Below are 19,026 nucleotides of genomic sequence, written 5' to 3' on the forward strand. Positions count from 1 at the left end.
CTCATTAGCAGCATATCTTCTAAGCTTTTGCTCATTTGAACATTACAAAATTACTTGATAAATAACCGTAATTTTTGTTGAGTCAACTAGCAGAGGAAAAGAAACGTGTTGCTCAATACTCAATTTCCAGAGATAATGAAGTTTGTTTATTGCAAAAACTGCTTATGCGTATGTTGCTTGGAAAATTTGCCTCCTTCAATCTTATGAAAAGTCAGCTTTCAGAAGAAATTTACTTTATTGTGAAAACTGGATGAATTGCCCTGCATCAGTTTCTGTGTATGTGGATGCCTGTGACACTTCCACAGTGATGGAAGATCTTCCGTGATTTGAGATCCCATCCAAACTATCAATGTGCCACCATTGTTTTTTTTTGAAGGATTTAACCTATGTTTGAGTTGGCTGCTAAAATATGACCCAACATAAATTCGAGCTTTTTTTTTTTTTTTTTTTTTTTTTTTTTTTTTTTTTAAGCTAAAATTCTCACAGGTCAGACCAGTGCTGGTCTGAAATCTGGTCTGCCCAATGACTGCCAATTTGCTCACACACAAAGAGCAGAGCACTTCTGTTTGTCACCGATCCTCTCCTCCAGCACAACTCGTGGTGCTTAGCACGTGCTGTTGCTCACTGTAAGGGAGGTGATGTTAGTGACTGGAAAGGTTACAATTTTATTTTATGGAATGAAATTTTAGTCTACAAGTCAGCTTGGCTATTTCTATTTTATTTATTTTTTTTTTATTTATCCAGCAAACTCTTACACAATTTTTGATTTTTTTTTTTTTTCCTACTGCTAGCATGTATGGCTTATATTAAAATTTGATCTCTTTATTAGCTAGATAAACCTGTACGTTTTATACAGTGTCAAAAGGGTCCCAGTAGGTAAAGTGGACTTACACATGTAATGAGAGGGTTTTTGTGTGTGTGTGTTCAGACTGAGGATATTGAACAGCTCCGCAGCATGCTGCCCATTTACACCAGCTCATGCGCTGAAGCACAGAGTGAAGGCTGGGGTGCTTACTGGCAGATGGTTTGAGTGAGCTGTCTTTGTAATGAAAACGATGCTAAGAGAATTTGGAGTACCAGGAAAATAAAGTAACCTTTAAAGTAATGGATGACAAATTTAATGTTTTTGCTGTGCCGATTCAGTGCCAACCATTTGAAAAACACGGATAGGAAAATAGCAGGGAAAGCAGTGTCTTTTTTTGTACCTGTTCTGCACAAGTACATAAAGCTTCCTTTTTCTTCTTTTCAGCATAAACTCCTACAGTATCTTACTCCTTTAAACCCCTGTTTCATCAGAGGGATAAGCTATTTCACTTTTCTCAGCTTCAGTCTCAAATGCTATTAATATTATCAGCTAAGCAATGACTCTAACATCTGTCCTTTACTGGTGGAAATATGGACACTTCAGATCGCTATAAATAATGGCCCTTTCTGGGAAGGAAATACTTCTCGCAAAGCGAACAATTAAATAAGAAATCATTCTTGCTCCCTTTGCAATTGTTGAAAACAAAACCACCCCACAATCATGTTTTAATAACGGAATATCATACAGTACCCCTGCAATCACCTGCATCGTACAGTATCATACAGTATCACACAATCACTTACAGTAGGTCTCCAGGTACCATAAATCATTTGCCAGGGAGGGAACGAAGACATGTATGGCCATTCACAATTACAGAAGGTCTGATAACAAAATGGTGGGGGAAACGAAAATCTAGCCAAAAACAAATAAATAAAGAAGCAATATGCAGCTGAAATGAACTGTCATTCCTTTTTTATTTTTATGGAAATAAAGAGCTTTTGACATTCTTTAATGACACTTATTAGCATTATTGGCCCAAGTAATACTTTCTATTAGTGGACAGTTGCTTTACAACTTGAATTTCATCAGTCTTTACAGAACAAATTGCGTTATGTTGTTTATTAAGGAATAGCAAGAAGCTCTTGCTGGAGTGCCATAACCTTACCTGCAGCCCTTAGAATCCAGATGCAAGAGCCAATGCAGGTGTGCGCCCACCGGAGAGACGGCATTGTAGATGCGTGCTGGTGTGAGCTGTTAAGAAAAAAACCAAAACACAAACACCCTCATATTTATGAGCAGATAGAGCCATCTAACTTTGTGCATGTACTGAAGGACAAGCTATGCAAAAGAAGCTGATTTACTCATGCCACTTCTGCCACTGAGCACCTTTCTAGCAGAGCTGCTCTTCCAGGGATACTGGGACAGGCTCTGACAATATGTTTTCTGAGAAACCTCAGGAAACTGTTCCATATAAATGATGTAGAAAGAAATAAAAGCATGCAAGGATGCCCTGTTGCCTGCCCTTATAATGGAGGAATGGAGTTTTTTTTTTTTGTTTGTTTGTTTTTTAATTAAATCCATCTTACAGTAATTTGAGAGAAAGAACAAGTAGAAACCCTCACATATGCTAAACCTGTGAAGTGGGAGTGAGCGCTGTGTGAGGAGGGGCAGCGACCTGATGGGGATTCCAGCACTGCCACCAGTGGGGCGGGCTGGCAGCAGGACTTCTCACGGGGTGTGGATGTGGGCTCACCGCGTTGCAGACCAGGGCCAGTGTGGAGGAGAAGACATGAGCATGACCTCTGTGCTAAAGGAGTTTGAGATCTGGTAATGCTATAATTGTTATTATAAGAGCTTCTGCTTACGTGCCACCATCACAGTAGGTGAATACACATCTGCCTAAGCCTTTAAAACTCAGCTAATCCAAGCCTTGTCTACTCTCTTCTCTTTCCTTCTTCACTAAGGTGCTTGGTCACCTCACACCATATTCTTTCTTGCACTGGAAACTTTCAGGTGCAAAGAGAAATAAAACCATAATCACGACAAGGTTGAGAGAAACAAAAATTCTAGTCAGGGTGCAGAGAACAGGGTATCACACAGGGACTCAAATAAAAGAAACAGTGAATTGAAAGAGATGCATCTGATGTCTGAATGCATGACATAGGAATTTTTGTGATGTGTAATTTACAGAAAGACACAATTTATATAACGTAATAGCTGAGAGCATGTGTTTGTGCCCTATCAGATGAATAATTGGTATTCCGCAAATCATGTGTCAGGAGCCCTGGATGGCAGCTGGGAAGCAAACAAAAGATAAATGAGTGGTCTGGTAAAGAGTTTTTATTTATATGCAGCATATGAAATATTTTTGACTCTATTTTCACTAAAAATTTATGTCTGCAAACTCTTTTAAGCCTTTTCTTTATAGGATAAAACAGCTGTAGTTGAGGGGAGTTAAATAGTTTAACCCAGGTAAAAGTCAGAACACCAGGAAGAAGTGTTTTTTTTTTTTTATTTTTTGTATCTCGTATATTTTCCTAATGTTTGCACCAATGACATCTGCAAGTTTTAAGGTAATGATCAGGTAACGTACGCTGAGTGTGAGCATCAGTGCACTGGAGGAAATTTTAGACCTTTATTTAGCTGGTTCAAGCATGTAACTGCCTTGGCTTATGTGATTGCTTAGCAAAACAAAGCTCTGGTACACTGACAAAGCATCCTTCTTCCGCACAGGTATTACTTGAGGGAGCTATGTTACTGCACAGCACGTAATAAACTATATAACTCACCTAATAGTGAACAAAATGCAGTAAAATGGCTCTCCTATGGGTGGAATCGCCGTGCTTTTCGCAGTAGGGCTGTGGCACGAGCCACAGTGCCTGCATCCATATCTATGCTTCAGGCATAGTGTAGGTAAATTCCCCTTCATTCCGTAGGCACTAATGCAAATAGCATCTGGATCCAGTGCTCAATTTAATTTATACGGAGGAAATCCTGGTCTGAACTTTGGCTATCAGCATTAGGATGTAATGATGAATTTTTTGATTATTTTGGTGAAAAAAGTGCTTTAAGTGCTTTTCACACACCTGGGAGCAACATCTGTTTGCTCCCTCTTTTTTTTTTTTTTCTCCTAATGAAATCGAGATAGAGATAGTAGAGAGAACCACAGCCATGATAATTTTCAGGTTGTTGTGCTCTTACTTTCCCACAGTCTTCCATAATCAGTTATTCTATTAATCTGTAAATGTTTTTTTGTTGTTGTTGTTGTTTAGCTTTACTAACACACACGAAGGGAGTACTAAATGGGAAACTGCAGAATATAAGATGATTTTTTTCATAGGTCCTATTTTATATTAGTGAGAGTTCTGACAACACTATACTGATTTCACCTAACCACGTTCTGTTCCCGTGACACATCACAAACACTTTCAGTTTGTATTATAACTATCTAGTTTGATAGTATGTGACTGGCCAGTCTACTTGAGTAACAACCACAATGACAGTCAATGAAAAAAAAACAACCAAGCACAACAACATAAGATGTACAGATAAATATATATGTCTCTATAAAAATGGACCTAGGCATCAAAATGCTGTCTTTGACAGTCAGGGTCCTTCTTGTCTGGGGGTTATGGTGAAACCTGCAGTACAGGAGAAGAAAACTGAATTATGTTTGGTTCTGATTTGTTAACTTTCCTCATTTTTAGAGAGAAAAGGGGAGGACATGAGATGGTAGGAGCAATAGGTATGACATAAGGTCCAAGAAACCATACTGATTTGAGAAGCCTGAGTGACATTGACCCAAATATAATCTTGCTAGTAGTTTGATGGATGGGAAAAAAAAAGGATTGATTTTTTTTTTTTTTTTTTTTTAAGCTGCTCCTGTATGATTTAACTCGTGTGGTTTTGCTTTTGCTGTATTGATTGCTACTGATGCTTATCTCACAGCCTGCATGAAGTCTATCCCACACAGTTATCTACTCAGACCTCAAGTCCACCACATGCTTCCTCCAGTTGACCTCAGTTAACCCCTCTTATTCTGTCAAACATCAGATGCTAGCACGAGAAGTCAACCCTCCCCTCTGGGATTATGATTAGGACTTTTATGTACAAGACTTTGGTGTTTCCAGAAGCCTTTGCTGTCACCGTTGTTGTCCAGACAGTCGAGGCACTTTGGATACAGGATATTTCTTTGCAACTGTGAAGAATTAACCCCAGGCTTAGTCAAGGCAGTTACTTTTTTCACTTGACTTCATATCTGCAAGAAGACTGAGGAACAGATCCTGATCTCATGTTTTTGTCAATCTGGAATATTTCTTCTGATCCTAATGCACCAATATCAGTATAAAACCAATATAAAAGTGATCAAAATCTCTTCATTGAAGTACTAATTTTATAAGGGGAAATCCATATCTTGTGACAGTTTGAAGATGAAAATATATGAACTGATTTATTTAACAGCTTTTTAAAGCCAGGAAAATATTTAACATTCTTACTTGGAATGAAGGTTATAGGTCCCAATTAATAATAAAATCAGAAGGCGATTGGAACATACTTTAAAAATATTTCTGGTATCCCAGACATCGAGCTCAAGATACTATGTTGAGCTGTAGTTCTGTGAATGTGTCGGGGGAGCAAGGGTGACCTAAAGTACTATTCCTTTCGTTATGGTATATCTGAGATAAATAATGTTGGACTCATCTGGCTTTCTGTCGTATATATGGAAAATCAATGACAGAAGCAGCAGCGTATAGATACATACAAGATGCATTATAAACAACCAGCGGAAAGACATTGCTAAAGGGTTTAGGAAAAGAATTGCTGCATAGAGTCGGCCAATAAGGTGCAGGTGCATAACGAGGTAGTGCTTGGTACTTGCTCGCTTAATCACTGTCCACAACATAGGTATCATCCATTTCCTAAAATCTCTGTTCCTCTGCTAGCCTTTTCTGCCTCCACAGTAGGACAGTGAGAGATGGGTACCTTTGCCTTAAGTAAAGCATATCACCTTTAGCAGCTTGATTATATTTTTTTTGCTGAGACAAATTAGAGTTCAGAAGAGAAAAGAAAAGAATACTTAAAGACTAGATTTTCAAAACAAGTTAATGAATTTGCCAAGATTTTTCAAAAATCTTAAGTTGATTGGAAGTGTTGACTGCCATTTCCCATTACTTTATTATTCATGTAATGAAGGATTGCTCTGAAACATTTCCTATACCCTTATTTAAGCTGCAGTCCTTGCATGAGCATTTTACGGGAGTTAATGTACGTCCTTTATCCAGCTCTTTCTCATGAGGGTGCGTTTGTGCCTTGATGCTCACAATGTGAGAAACAAGTGCAGAATTTTGATTAATATTTAGGAACTCTTAAAGGCTCTTGTTGATTTGCAGTATGGAAACTCTGGGTGCTGTTTATCTCTACAGTGACTGCAGCGATCTGTATGAATGAAAACTGAAATAAGTTTACTGAACTGCATGGAGAAAGACACCTTCAGAGTACGTTTTTAGTTCTTAGTCTTTAATGGTGTAAGAAGAGAAACACATTAATCAGTGCATCAATCACTGCTATATGCACACAGGACAATATATTATTCATAACCATGGCTTGAAGATAACAAAACTGATCTCAGTTACCATAGAGGCAAGCCTTCATAATGTCCTCTGATCATATACAGCTGACATTTGATTAACACTCACAGATAGAATCACTTTTACCTAAAGTTTATGCTGCAGTGGGAAACTGCTCAGTTGCCTTTTTTTTTTTTTTCTGAGATAAGGCTATAAATAAATTTCCTTTAAGGATCTGGACTTTTAATGTGGAAAAAAAAAAAAAAAAAAAAGAAAAAAAGAGTAGGTTTAGGTTTTTCACAAAGTGCAAATGCCATTTGAGTTTTTCAGACGGTCTTCATCGTTCCCTTTCTACCAAAGATAACATTACTGAGTGTGCTTCTCTATAGCAGCAATATTATCTGTTGTGGCAATTAATTGACTACTATGAAGTTAAACCAATAGAGCTGGGGTAGTTTTGCTGCTCTTATAGTTTCCTCTGCTTCCAAGCATCATCCATTCTCAAAAGCAGCAATTTGCTAGCAAAAGTGCTTTAAATTCTGAATTATGGGTTATGAATATTTTTTCTTAATTTTCTTAAGACATTATAAACAATTCTTTTATATGTAAGGGAGATATGAGGAGACAGGAGACTTAAGAAAAAAGTCCTGCTTATATCAAATTATATCACTATGAAGTTCTAGAGAACTGGCTTTATTGAGTATTTGTAAGGCCTAAACTATTGAATTGCAGGCAAACCATAGTCATGAACAGGCTGAGGTTTGGATTACAGCACTGTCACAAAGCTTGATAAATCATCACCACTTCTCTTATCATCAGAGAATTAGCTTGAATGATTACAGATGGTTCTCGTTGTCAAAAATGTGTCTGTCATAACATTCCATTGCAGTAGTCTGAAGAATGAGTTCCTACTTACCTGAAAGTGTTAATAATTACTGCTTTATTGAAACAGTAGCAGGCAAAAAAATAATAATTGTTTGTGTTTAAGCACATTTTTATGATAGTGTCAAATTGCATCAAGATTGTTTTATTTGCTTTCAAAATTTAATACAGAAGGACCTTTCAGCAAATGAGCTTTTGCCAGTGAAAAGTGATGTCACGGAAATACATTCCCTTTTCCAGTGTTAGCTGAGCTACATACAGAGAATGAGAGTACGAGGTAAGTGTGAAATCAATAAAGGAAGTTGATTGTTTTGTGATATCCCTCCATTTCCCCAGCAAGTCATAATAGCTTGTTCTGACTTTGGCAGTACAGGGTACATTCCTGCTGTTATAACTAAGAAAAGGTGTTTGCACAATACTTTGAAATGTATAATTGGAGAATGTTGATCATCTAAAGGTCACTAGATTTTTTGCTTGTTTTGTTTGACAGATGTTTGTAATTCACAGAGGAGTGAAAATAAGCTTATCAGTCTGTTTAAGTGACAGATATTAAAATAAATCTGCAGGAAAACTTGTAACTAAAATATTTGGAAAACCTTACCTACTAATGGAAATAAAACAAAATAATCAAGTCAGAAGTAATAGAGCAGAAAGCACTCTCTTGACTCACCATGTTGAATTTAAGTAGATAAATCCATAATTTTTTTTTTTTTTTTTTTTTTTTTTTTTTTTTCAAACTGTTTGTAAACTTGCATATAGCATTAGCATTGAATGTAAAGTACATCTAGTTACACTGCATGCACACCTGGACTCTGAATCTGTGCACAAACTTATAACTTGATGTTTAAAACCTAAATTATGGTGGTTCAATGGAGAACCCTCTGTGTTGAGGGTACAGAGCCAGCCTATAAGGGAAATTGGAGGAAAAACCTTCAAACTTGTGAACAATAAACTTAGTTGTCATCTTGTGGCTTTTTGAATGCTTGTTACACAAAGCTATGTGTAAGCACCTGATGAAACAAACTGGTGATGTGAGTTTATCTAGAAAAAAAATAAGCTTAAGCCTTTCTGCCTTTTTTTCTGTGATCGAGGGAAGTTAGTAGCTGCAGTCCATACTGAAGGGTATTCTAGGTGAGTTCCCAAGGTCACGTCCTAACCACGCTTTTGCTCAGATGTTGCATGAATGATCTGCATGATGGAATAGAAAATAAGGATGCTAAAAGTGGGAATTATCACAGTGCTAAAGGATCAGATTAGTTTTCAGGGAGATCACAATGAAATGGAGAAAAGTTTTATGTTGTTATTTTGACAAAAATAGGATTCAGTGTGGTGAGGATATTAGACATGAGGATAAGAATCACTTCTGGAAGTGGTGAGTGCATAAGAATGATCCAGTGTGCATAGCAGCTCGCAGAAAGGACAGAAGTGCATAAACAAGGTCACAGTGACACCCTCAATAGGAGCATAATGTAAAAACATAAAACAGCCTTCGGTAAAAGCACTTTGTTCAATTTTGGGCATCGCCCTTGAAAAAAGACTGGGATCAATTGGAGGAAGTCCAGAAGAGAACTTAGGAATGATTGCAAGTATCAGAATCCCTGTTTCCTGAGCAGAAAGGGACTGACATTGCTTGGGCTACTGTAGTGGGAGATAAGTGGCCTCATAATAATTCTTCAGATTTATGGCAGCCACTGTAAAGAGGCATGAAGATGATCTGTTCTAGGGGCTATGTGGAAAAAGGAAAGAGTATCTAAAAAATATAGCAAGGGATGATTTGGATTTTGAAAACCCGACAGTGAGAGTGCTAAAGCATTGAAACGTTGCTTAGGGAAACTGAGGAAGCATCATTATAGAAAAACTTTTAGGGAAGGTCTAAATGTCTTTCTGAATCAGAAGGAAAAAAAAAAAAAAAAAAAAAAAAAAAAGATGGATTTAAATAGTTAAAAACCCTGCCTGCTTTATGTTTTTCATATTCTATGGTTAGTGTGACCCAAACCATATCCTTATGCAAAAATCTTTTTGGAAACAATCTCTATCTCAGTGAAATCACCAGAATGAACCTCTAATCCGCAAACAACTGGAATAAACGTGTCAATCGTGGTTTTGAGTTTCTTGTGTTATCCTTCAACAAAGTTGAGTGAATGATTTGTACTAGTAAAAATGTTAATGTAAAACAATTGCTTGCTTTCTCTCCTACTCTGAAAGTAGGCACAATCCTGTAGAATGCATCTGGCCCAAAATAACTGGGGAATCCTTGTATAATTTGGTTAGAAACATAAATTAGGCTTTGAAATTATTATCATTAGTGTATGTAGGATTTATTTATAGTTCTGCCTTATTTTTACTGCATTGATTCATGTTTTTTATATTGCTGAGCTGAAGCAATGCTGAGTTTTACATTTTAACTCCCCTGGTAGTACAGATTGTGTGAATAAATGCCATTTTTTCCCTTACTATGCTTTCTCATACAGTATGCAACTGAAAATTGCAGTACCAGGTGGTATATTTGAAAAGTTTTCCTTAATGGGAGTTGAGTATTTTCACAACTGACTAAAGGGAGGAGACAATGAGTTTTGCTTTTACATAGGGATGTTCTGCTATAAACAACCCAAATGCATTTTGGGTCAGATTAGAATCAAATTTGAGAAATTAAAGGCCTACTATTTGGTAGAATATTTCCCTGCCCTGCTCTGTTCCATATCTATTCTGCAATATCTGTTGCTTCAGTCCTTCCCTTTAAAAAATGGAGAAGTGCTCTACTCTGTGCTGGTGCAGCCTCACCTAGAGTACTGTGTGCAGTTCTGGGCACCGCAGTACAAAAAGGATGTGAAACTGTTGGAGAGTGTTCAGAGGAGGGCGACGAAGATGGTGAAGGGCCTGGAGGGGATGACGTACGAAGAGCGGCTGAGGTCACTGGGCCTGTTCAGCCTGGAGAAGAGGAGGCTGAGGGGGGACCTCATTGAGTTCTACAACTTCCTCGTGAGGGGGAGTGGAGAGGCAGGTGACCTATTCTCCATAAACACCAGTGATAGGACCCGCGGGAACAGGGTTAAGCTGAGGCAGGGGAAGTTCAGACTGGACATCAGGAAGAGGTTCTTCACCGAGAGGGTGGTCGCGCACTGGAACAGGCTCCCCAGTGACGCAGTCACTGCACCAAGCCTGTCCGAATTTAAAAAGCGGTTGGACTGTGCACTTATTCACATGGTCTAAACTTTTGGGTAGACCTGTGCGGTGCCAGGAGTTGGACTTGATGATCCTTATGGGTCCCTTCCAACTCAGGGTATTCTATGATTCTAAGTGGATTTGACAGTGGATAAAAGGCTTAGTTAAAGCTGAACCCTACAGTTCTACAGAAAACAACTCTGTGTGTGGGTTGTAAAAATCACAGACTTTTTAGCTCAATAATTCCTAAATTTGTCTGCTCTAACTATTGAAAACATAGGATCTTCTAAATAACAAGAGAAGTATGGTGTGCAAAATCAGATGTTTTGGAAAAATTCTGAAAGACAAAGATTTTCAGAGCGAATGAAGTGTCCTGCCAGGGTACAAAATTATTTTTGTCCAAGAAAATTGAGTCCAAGGTGCTAGACATAGTGTATTCTGTTTGGGCAAAAGGATGAAATTCCAGTCTCTTTGTAGACTTCAAACCCAGCTGGTATTATATTTCACTTGGTGGTCGCTAACACATTCACACCGACAGATCTTTTTGGCTACACTTGGCAACTAATGGGATGCTCTTCTGCTGAACATGGGAAAATTTGCTCCCAAAATCTCAAGTCAGAAAAGGCCACGGAGCCAAACATGTCAATAGAGTCTGCCTGAAAGGTAGATCAGTTTCTTACTCATCTGCTAATTACGTGTTTGAGAAGTGATGTGTGGTTGTCTCAGAGCAAAGTCAGGTGTCACAGGAGACACATTTATTGACTCTGTGCTGTCTGATCTCGGCTTAAAAACAGAGGAAATAACGGAGTGTATAGGAAACGGGGTGCTTCTGTGGATAAGCAGCTAGGATAGGTAATAGCTCAAAGAGCAGGACACATTGCATGAAAAAGTAGTATTGGCTGTATAAAATCTCTGCAGAGATGTCAACACTTTAAATGAAAATAATGCCACAAATGGCTAAGAAATATAATGTGTAGTAATTTAAATAATGGTGATCATGTTCTTATTATAACATATTAGGTGGAAATAATATTGTGCTGCTTTATAGTTACACATTTTGACGAAGACATCATGCATAAAAAAGAATCCAAACATTAGATACTGCTCAGGTCCAACACCCGCCCCTCCTAGAGCTCCCAGAAATCTGGCCAGGACTGAAAGGCTTTGGCAGCCATACCCCAGTTTTGGTAGCCCCTTTGCAGTCCCACTCACAATGGAGCTCTGGGCTTCCTCTGCATCCAAACCATTACCCTAATCCTTACCCGAGGTGTGGCCATTGGAATGAAATTGAGAATTCTGACCCAAACACTTTCAAAATTTGAAGATGTGTTTCTGTCTCCCCACCTGGCCTTCCTTAGGTTCTGCCTGCTGTTGTGGGTACGGGCTGCAACCTGAGACCTTACAAAATGGATGAAGTTGCATGCTCAGGCTTCACTGAAGTGCAGGGATGGCTTGGCTGCAGGCTCTGTACCCAGGAAACAGCAAACAGATAAAGCACATCCCTTAGTAACTGCTGAGACACCTTTCCTCTGAGGTGGGATAGAAATACTATCCCACTGTACTTTTGGAATGCATTAGAGTGTAGGAGAGCTGATTAATTGATTAATTCCCCCCAAAATATTCCTCCCCCCCCGATTTTCTTGTCTAAAAAGGCTTGGAAAATTCTGATCACAGTCATGATTTTCAAGACTGACCATGGAAGCCTTACATGATATAAACCCATGCGCTGAAGCTGTTAGTCTAAATAGGAACCTGCTGTGTGAGGAATGACTGAAAAGAAATGAAATGCTACTCGAATAGAATACTTACTGAAAGTGGGCAAGGGTTGTAATCTCTATTTTAACAGCTAATTAAGGGTTTGGGGGACACACTCCTCTTGGTTTCAGTTGTTCGTTCCTTTAGCAAAGAAAATAAAATTTTAGATGGTGTTAGGTGGATACCTGTGGCTGCAGCACGCAAGCCCAATAAGCTTAGTTACTCCGAGCAGTTTTGTTATCAGCTGATTTATGTCTAAGCTGATTATAACTGCATTAAAAAATTCCCTTCTGGGCTGAAACAATTAAAGATGCATCTGCACGTGGATTTATGTATATCAAAATGCGTTTGTATTTACACAAAGTCAGCACAGTGATAAACTATTATGGGAAGCAGCAGCAGTAACAGTCACCAAGAGAGGATATTTAAGGATCAATATCCAGTACCTAAACAGAAAGGTTTTGTTTTCTGAAAAATCTTGCTAAATGCATCACAATTTTCTTTTTTTTTTTTTTTTTTTTTTTTTTTTTTTTTTGCAAAGGTTTGTAAGCCATGAGAGACTAAATCTATAATTGGGCATTAATACTCATAAGGCTGTATTGCTATAACCAATGTACTGTATGGGTCTAACTTCAGGAAATATCTGTTCTGCTCTGGCATAGTTTTGAAATTGTTGCACACTGCTCGTATTAAATTGCAGCCAATCTAAAAATGACCTCTGGCCACCTCCAGCAGTGCCAGAACTTCTGAAGCACTGTTGACTGAACTTTAAATGAATAAACAAAAAAGATGTACTTTATCTATGAAGAGCAAAACCCACTAGGCTACAAATAAAATACTAGTTGAAAGCTTTCAGTGTGATACCGCATTCTTTTAAAACTCCTACAAATTTCAGTGTTAAGTGTTTTTGAGAGAATTGGGCTCTAACTATTTTATTTACTGGAAAAATAATCTATGTTTGAAAGAAGGAACTGCCTGTGGAACACCTAAGCAGGAAATCATTTCCTCTCTTATGAGACTTGTATTGTATTCACTGCTGGTACTCAGTTATGTAACATCTACCCAAAAAAGTGAGGAAAAAAACCCAACAAACTAATTCAGTTTTTTCCTTTCAGCTTTTAAGGATAGGAAGAGTTCTGATTTCTTGAAGAAAAAAAATAAGCAGATGCTTAGGTATTTGCACCCATTTAGGAAAACATTACAGAAAAGTTGTGTTTCTTTATCAGTTGTATAATGCTGGGCAAGTTGTAATTTGTGATAACTTATCCTGCAGTTTTACCCTTTTTTTTTTTTTGCTGTCATCTACAGTGTCTGCATGTAGATTATCATTTTGCTACACTGAACCTGTTATTCAGAAACATTTCATTATGTATGGCTGTTTCTTAGAATATGTTTTTAATTTCCTGAATTAATGGCAAATTGATTATGCAAACATTTCATTTGGATCGACACTATCCAGGCTGTGATTTGAGCTATGATTGGTTAGACATGTTATACTGTTTCTGATCCCAGGGTGAATGAACACTTAAAGCACTTCTGCTGTGAACAAACTTCATTATGGATGTAGAATTAATTGCCCACAAGTTCTTTCTCGTAACATCTTTGATGTTCAATTTCTGTGAACGTTCATGCCAATTAAAATCTGTCTCTCAAGAAGTCCAAAAGCAGAAAAGGCCAAATATTACCAAAGCAACTTTCTTGAAAAACTCCTCTATGCAATTCTAGAACAATTCTTGGAACATTAGAGCCTAATTTACAGCTAATGTCAAAAACATTGGTATTTCAAAGTTGTCATTGTCAGCCACTGCATATTTTGCACATATGAGAAAATAAATTAATAATTGCAGTGATGCTAAAAGTAAATCAAAGCCTCCCTCTCATTTTAATAAAGTACTATTTTGCTCCTCTCTAGCGTAAGAGATCTCTGTGCCCTAGAAAGGTGTTTTGGTGCTTTGAAAGGTGTTTTGTCACCGTGCACACTGGTAACGTGCGGTTACTCCACTGGGCACTGGGTGTACAGCCACTGGAGTGACGCAGCCTTGCATGAAACTGTAAGAGCAGAATCTTCCCCCAAATGGGTGGTTTAAAGCTTCTCTCTGCTGTCTTTCTTCAGAGGTTTTTGAAGTTGGTGATGACCATGGGGAACTCTGGGGGGGCTTCTCTAACCTGAGCCTGAGGTGGCAGCTTGAGCACTGCAGGGCCAGATCCTGCACAGGCCTGCAGGAAGCCCAGCAGTGGTGAGCAAGGCAAGGGGCACGCACACAGTGTGTGCTGGCAAGCAGCTTGTTTTTAAGTAACCCATGGATTTGAGGCGATTTATTTTAAATGGCTGGAGTGTTAAGATGCAACCAGACAGTGCAAACGTGCTTGCAGCCTGGAAGGATGCTGTATTGTGACAAGCAAAGCAGGCATTTTGGCACAGGATGGCTGAGCTGGTTTTTAAGGTGGGCCACGCTCCTCCTGTTATTTCTCAGCCAGAATGCTGAGGTGCTGACAGCGCAGACCAACAGTAGGATTAAGGCATTGAAATAAAAGTTCTGAAATTATTTGCTTTCTCCCTTGCCTGACCTTGTTTACAGCGCTGATGGCAGAGGTGAACGGCTGGCTCTTCTCACCAAGGCTCCCAGCTGAGGTGGCTTAAACAGTTGACAGGGCAAATGGTCGAGGCCAGAGGGTCAGCCAAAGGGGCGAGGGCAGGCCTGGCGCCCAGAGGCTGCGAACGGGAGCGGAGGCTGTCAGAGGTGTCACTCAGGTGACCTCGCCAGGCCTGCGGTTTCTGTAAGACTGAGTTGTGCTGAATATGATTAAATTTTCCTTGTCCTACAGGGTGTTCTTTTTCCATAGAACTGTTGTAGTGTATGCCATATTTACGTGATATTTTGTAACATGCAGTGTCTCTGTAGTCTGAACCTTAATCATCCAAAATTACTTGTTATCCAAAGAAGGGTCTTGTCCCCTGGCATATCTGGTACTTAGACTGAATACTGTCTTGATTATCGAGATGTATTAAATGTCCGTTCCTCTTCATGTTTCCTTCAGGGAAACTGCTGTAGTCCCGGTGACCTTTTACTATGCAAGGATACAAAGTTAGGCAAGTTAAATATTTTCTAACAGTGCAGCTTGCTGAATAGGCGCTGAATAAATAATTGAGCTTGTCCTCCAGGGACCCTCTACAGGAGTGCATGTGCCACTTTTTAAGTTCTGCGTAAACTTTTTTCTGGTTGCTGTCTTGCATCATTTACCTTCTCATTTTTTTATTCCCTTTGCCCTTCTTATTGTCTCAGTTCCTTCCTAGGAAAGAACGTGTGCAAGTGATTCAAAGAGTTTTCAACAAATACACAGAAATTCTATTTCACCCCGTATATAATTCTCTCTTTTTTAGCCTTCTAAAAAACACAGTTTTCACTCAAATGCTCACTAAAACAATTTTCAAGCTCTTCTAGGCATAGACTTTCTGGATTTTTAGTGCCCATTCTCATTAAAGAAAATATCCGATGCAGTAGGAAAAATAAAAGTTGTACAAACTTCAGGATCTTTCCAGATAAAATAAAACTAAATAGAAGAATATGTTCCAAACAACTTTTTCTAAAACCTGAGGTGCATTTTTCTGTAATTATCATTTGACTCATGAGGGATGAGAAAATGCTAAATGAATTTTGCAACTATTTTATCGTAAAATCATAGCATGGCTTGGGTTGGAAGGGACAGTGAAGACCATTTAGTTCCAATCCTGTGCAGGGGAATGGGCAGGGATGCCACCCACTAGACCAAGAACCCAAAAAGCAATGTGAATTTCATATGCCTAATAGAGTAACATATTTCAATCAATTCATATAGTCACAGTCTCATGGAAAATGATGGAGATCGGGGATTTAAAGCAAGAAAACTGGAGAAAGTGTAATCAGCTTAGAGAATTTCTTCTGAGCAAAGCATAAGGTAAATTATTCACTGTGATGTGATTTATTTGCTCAGCTTGAAAACCTTCCGTGATGTTACTTTTTCAGTTCTACAAATCTAATAATTTGACTTTTAGGATCATCAACTTATCTTCCTCTCATTACATCATGATGCTTTTACAATATGTCCTGCTTGTTATACCAAGTAATTGTTTCTATCGGCATTATTTTCTCCCTTCTTATCCATCATCTCTGTGATAACATCCTATTTCTTTGCCAGCTCTGTTTCACAGCACCTGCATCATATTAATAACAGCACAGATGGGAAAGTTCTGTGAGGTCATTCAGTACAATCCATTTCCTGATGCAATGTTGGGCTTTTATATATTCTCCAATATATATGTAGCCCGATGGTAAATGAGTCAAGTGACTGGATTTTCACAATCTCATTCAAGTCTTAATGCAGTTTTTTTTTTTTCTTCTGTCGTTCTCTCTTTCTACCTTTTTATATTCCTTCCAGTAGCTAAAAAGTGCTTCTTGACAGATAAGAAATTGCACAGGCTTAAGAAATCTCTGGCACTGAGTCAAGCACATCATATTCTTAACAGCATTGTTAATATGTTAACAGGTGGAAACTTACTATTGTTCCGTGCTAGAAGTGTGAAATGTCTCACTCTTCTTTATTCAATTTTTTAGCTTACAGTTAATTTGATTAACAGCTTGGGCTGTTAGCTTTTTAAATTGCTTTATTTCACAGAGATAAAATACAGTAGTTGGCAATTCTTTTTGTTCTGATTCAGCTACATCACTTATTTTAGCTTTTAGTCTTCATGAAACCTAAACTGAGAGAATTCTTTCAGGGGTGGAATATTTTTGTTGTTGTTGTTGTTGGTTGCCTAATAAAACTGGCAGAAAACAAAGAAATGAAAAAGGTAGGGACTGTCACAGCAACTGGAGACGTTGTTTGCTCCAGTCGTTCAAAGCTGCTTCCTGTATCTTATCAGTATGCATTGGATCAAAATAGGAGATTTTAACAATGTTCTGACTCTATCCCCCTTTAGGCTTTTTACAAGCCAGGTGTTTAGAGCAGTGAAAATTGCTGTAATGGAGATCTGGAATAAACCAGGAGATACAGTGCTCTGATCAGGGCAGCCTAGGCACATGCTCTCCAGTATCTCCTTTTTGAATCTTCACCTTCCTACTGAAGAATGTTAGACTGATTTTTCTACTCCACCCTATACGATTTCCATATAAAGTACATAATGATAAAAACAAAACTCTTGTTTAAGACTTCCCAAAATTATAAAAGGAAGAGGTCACAGGAGACTCAGGTAACATCCTCAAATGTGAAGACTATTCTCTTTTCTTCATCTTGGTGAGAGAAACAGATTTCTAAGCCTGATTCAGTGACCTGACAACCTTGGCTTTGTGCTTAACATGTTGACCTGCCTTTATTCCCTGCGAGCTTACTGGGACAGTTGTCTGTACCAGTGTCACTCCTCTCTGTTCATGAAGGTGATGCTTACGCTGCAGGTTTGACTGTTCTCTGCTGTAATCCTCCTCCCACCCCAACTCATGGAGACACATGTGTATATCAGCGTAATGCTGTGTGGCCCAATTTCTCCTCTTGTTTATATAAATATTTGATTTTTAATTTTGAGTGTCCCCCCAAAGCTCTAATTCTTTTGTGAAGACTGGCTTAGGGTTTAAATAATTTCAGTATTAAGAAATACACTGTGTAAGTGAAGTGTTTAAATCCAAAATTCCAAATCGACAGACGTAATTCTGTGTAGAGGCAGTCTGAGAATGTCACAATTGAAAGAAAGGTTTGGACTAGAAATTGTCCTTTCAAATGATCTTGGCCAAGTAATTTTACTTTAAAATATTCTGTCTATTTCTTTTCTCATGCTCTGTTTAAATAAGATCTGCAGGAGAAAAATTCTCTCCTACGCAGTGTTTGGAAAGTACCTAACAGAACAGGGCATCAGTCTGATGCCTACTGGAATATAAATTTCATTTGCAAATATAAATTAGGGAATCTATAGCTATTGTACACAAATTTCCCTGCTACAGTTCCCTGCTTTGACTGATCTTCTAGAACTGTGAATCTCAAGCACGACACTGTAGAGCCCTCGCGCCTAGCACTCACCCAAGGAAGAGCCGGCTTTGCACACACACGGTGACCTAAGGCTATTTGTATCCCTGGAAATAGAGGCTTCTACCAGGGGCAGTCTTGATTTATATCAGAAATTATTTTCTTATTTGAAGTTTTGCCAGGTCAGCAATATTAACCAAGTCCTTTTTTTAATAAGGTTTCTCTATGAGAAAATGAATGCAATGCAGTAATGTATTTACAGTGTACGTATGTGGATATAATCTTACTGATCCTGCTCTATTTTATTTGCAAGCTCACAGAACCTCTCTCTCCAGAAGCAACTGTTTTACCAACACGATGTACCCATAGCAGACATGATGATAGTTATACTAGGTGACATTTTAAGGGCTTATTATAATTTGCAAAAGACACCTATTCAAACTATTTGAAATGTTAAGTATATGTTATAGTTTCACAAGCACTTAAAGGTAATATAATCCTACCACTGGAGGAAGCTTTTCCTTCCCTTCTATCCATTTGTGCTGACTGGGAAATGAAACCAGATGAGACATTGCTATGGCTTAAACTGTCTTCATTCCTTCCCTCCCGGTTTTTAGTTCATCACTACCTCAAATGGGCCATTTCACAATGGTTTGCTTACTTGCACAAGGGAGGATGCAAAGAGGGGAAGTAAGAAATGAGGAGCTAAGCATCAAAAGGATATCTTTTGCATCAGTAAATTTGTGCCAGGTTAAACGACTTGCAAAACAGAAGTGTTCCCTGTGTAAAGCATATACAGCATTCAAGGGTGCAGATCAGCTGTGAATAAGGATCGTAGTAGTAGTAGTAAGTAGTTTTATGGAT

Source organism: Oxyura jamaicensis, chromosome 13 (genome assembly GCF_011077185.1).
Source record: "Oxyura jamaicensis isolate SHBP4307 breed ruddy duck chromosome 13, BPBGC_Ojam_1.0, whole genome shotgun sequence".
Taxonomy (NCBI): domain Eukaryota; kingdom Metazoa; phylum Chordata; class Aves; order Anseriformes; family Anatidae; genus Oxyura; species Oxyura jamaicensis.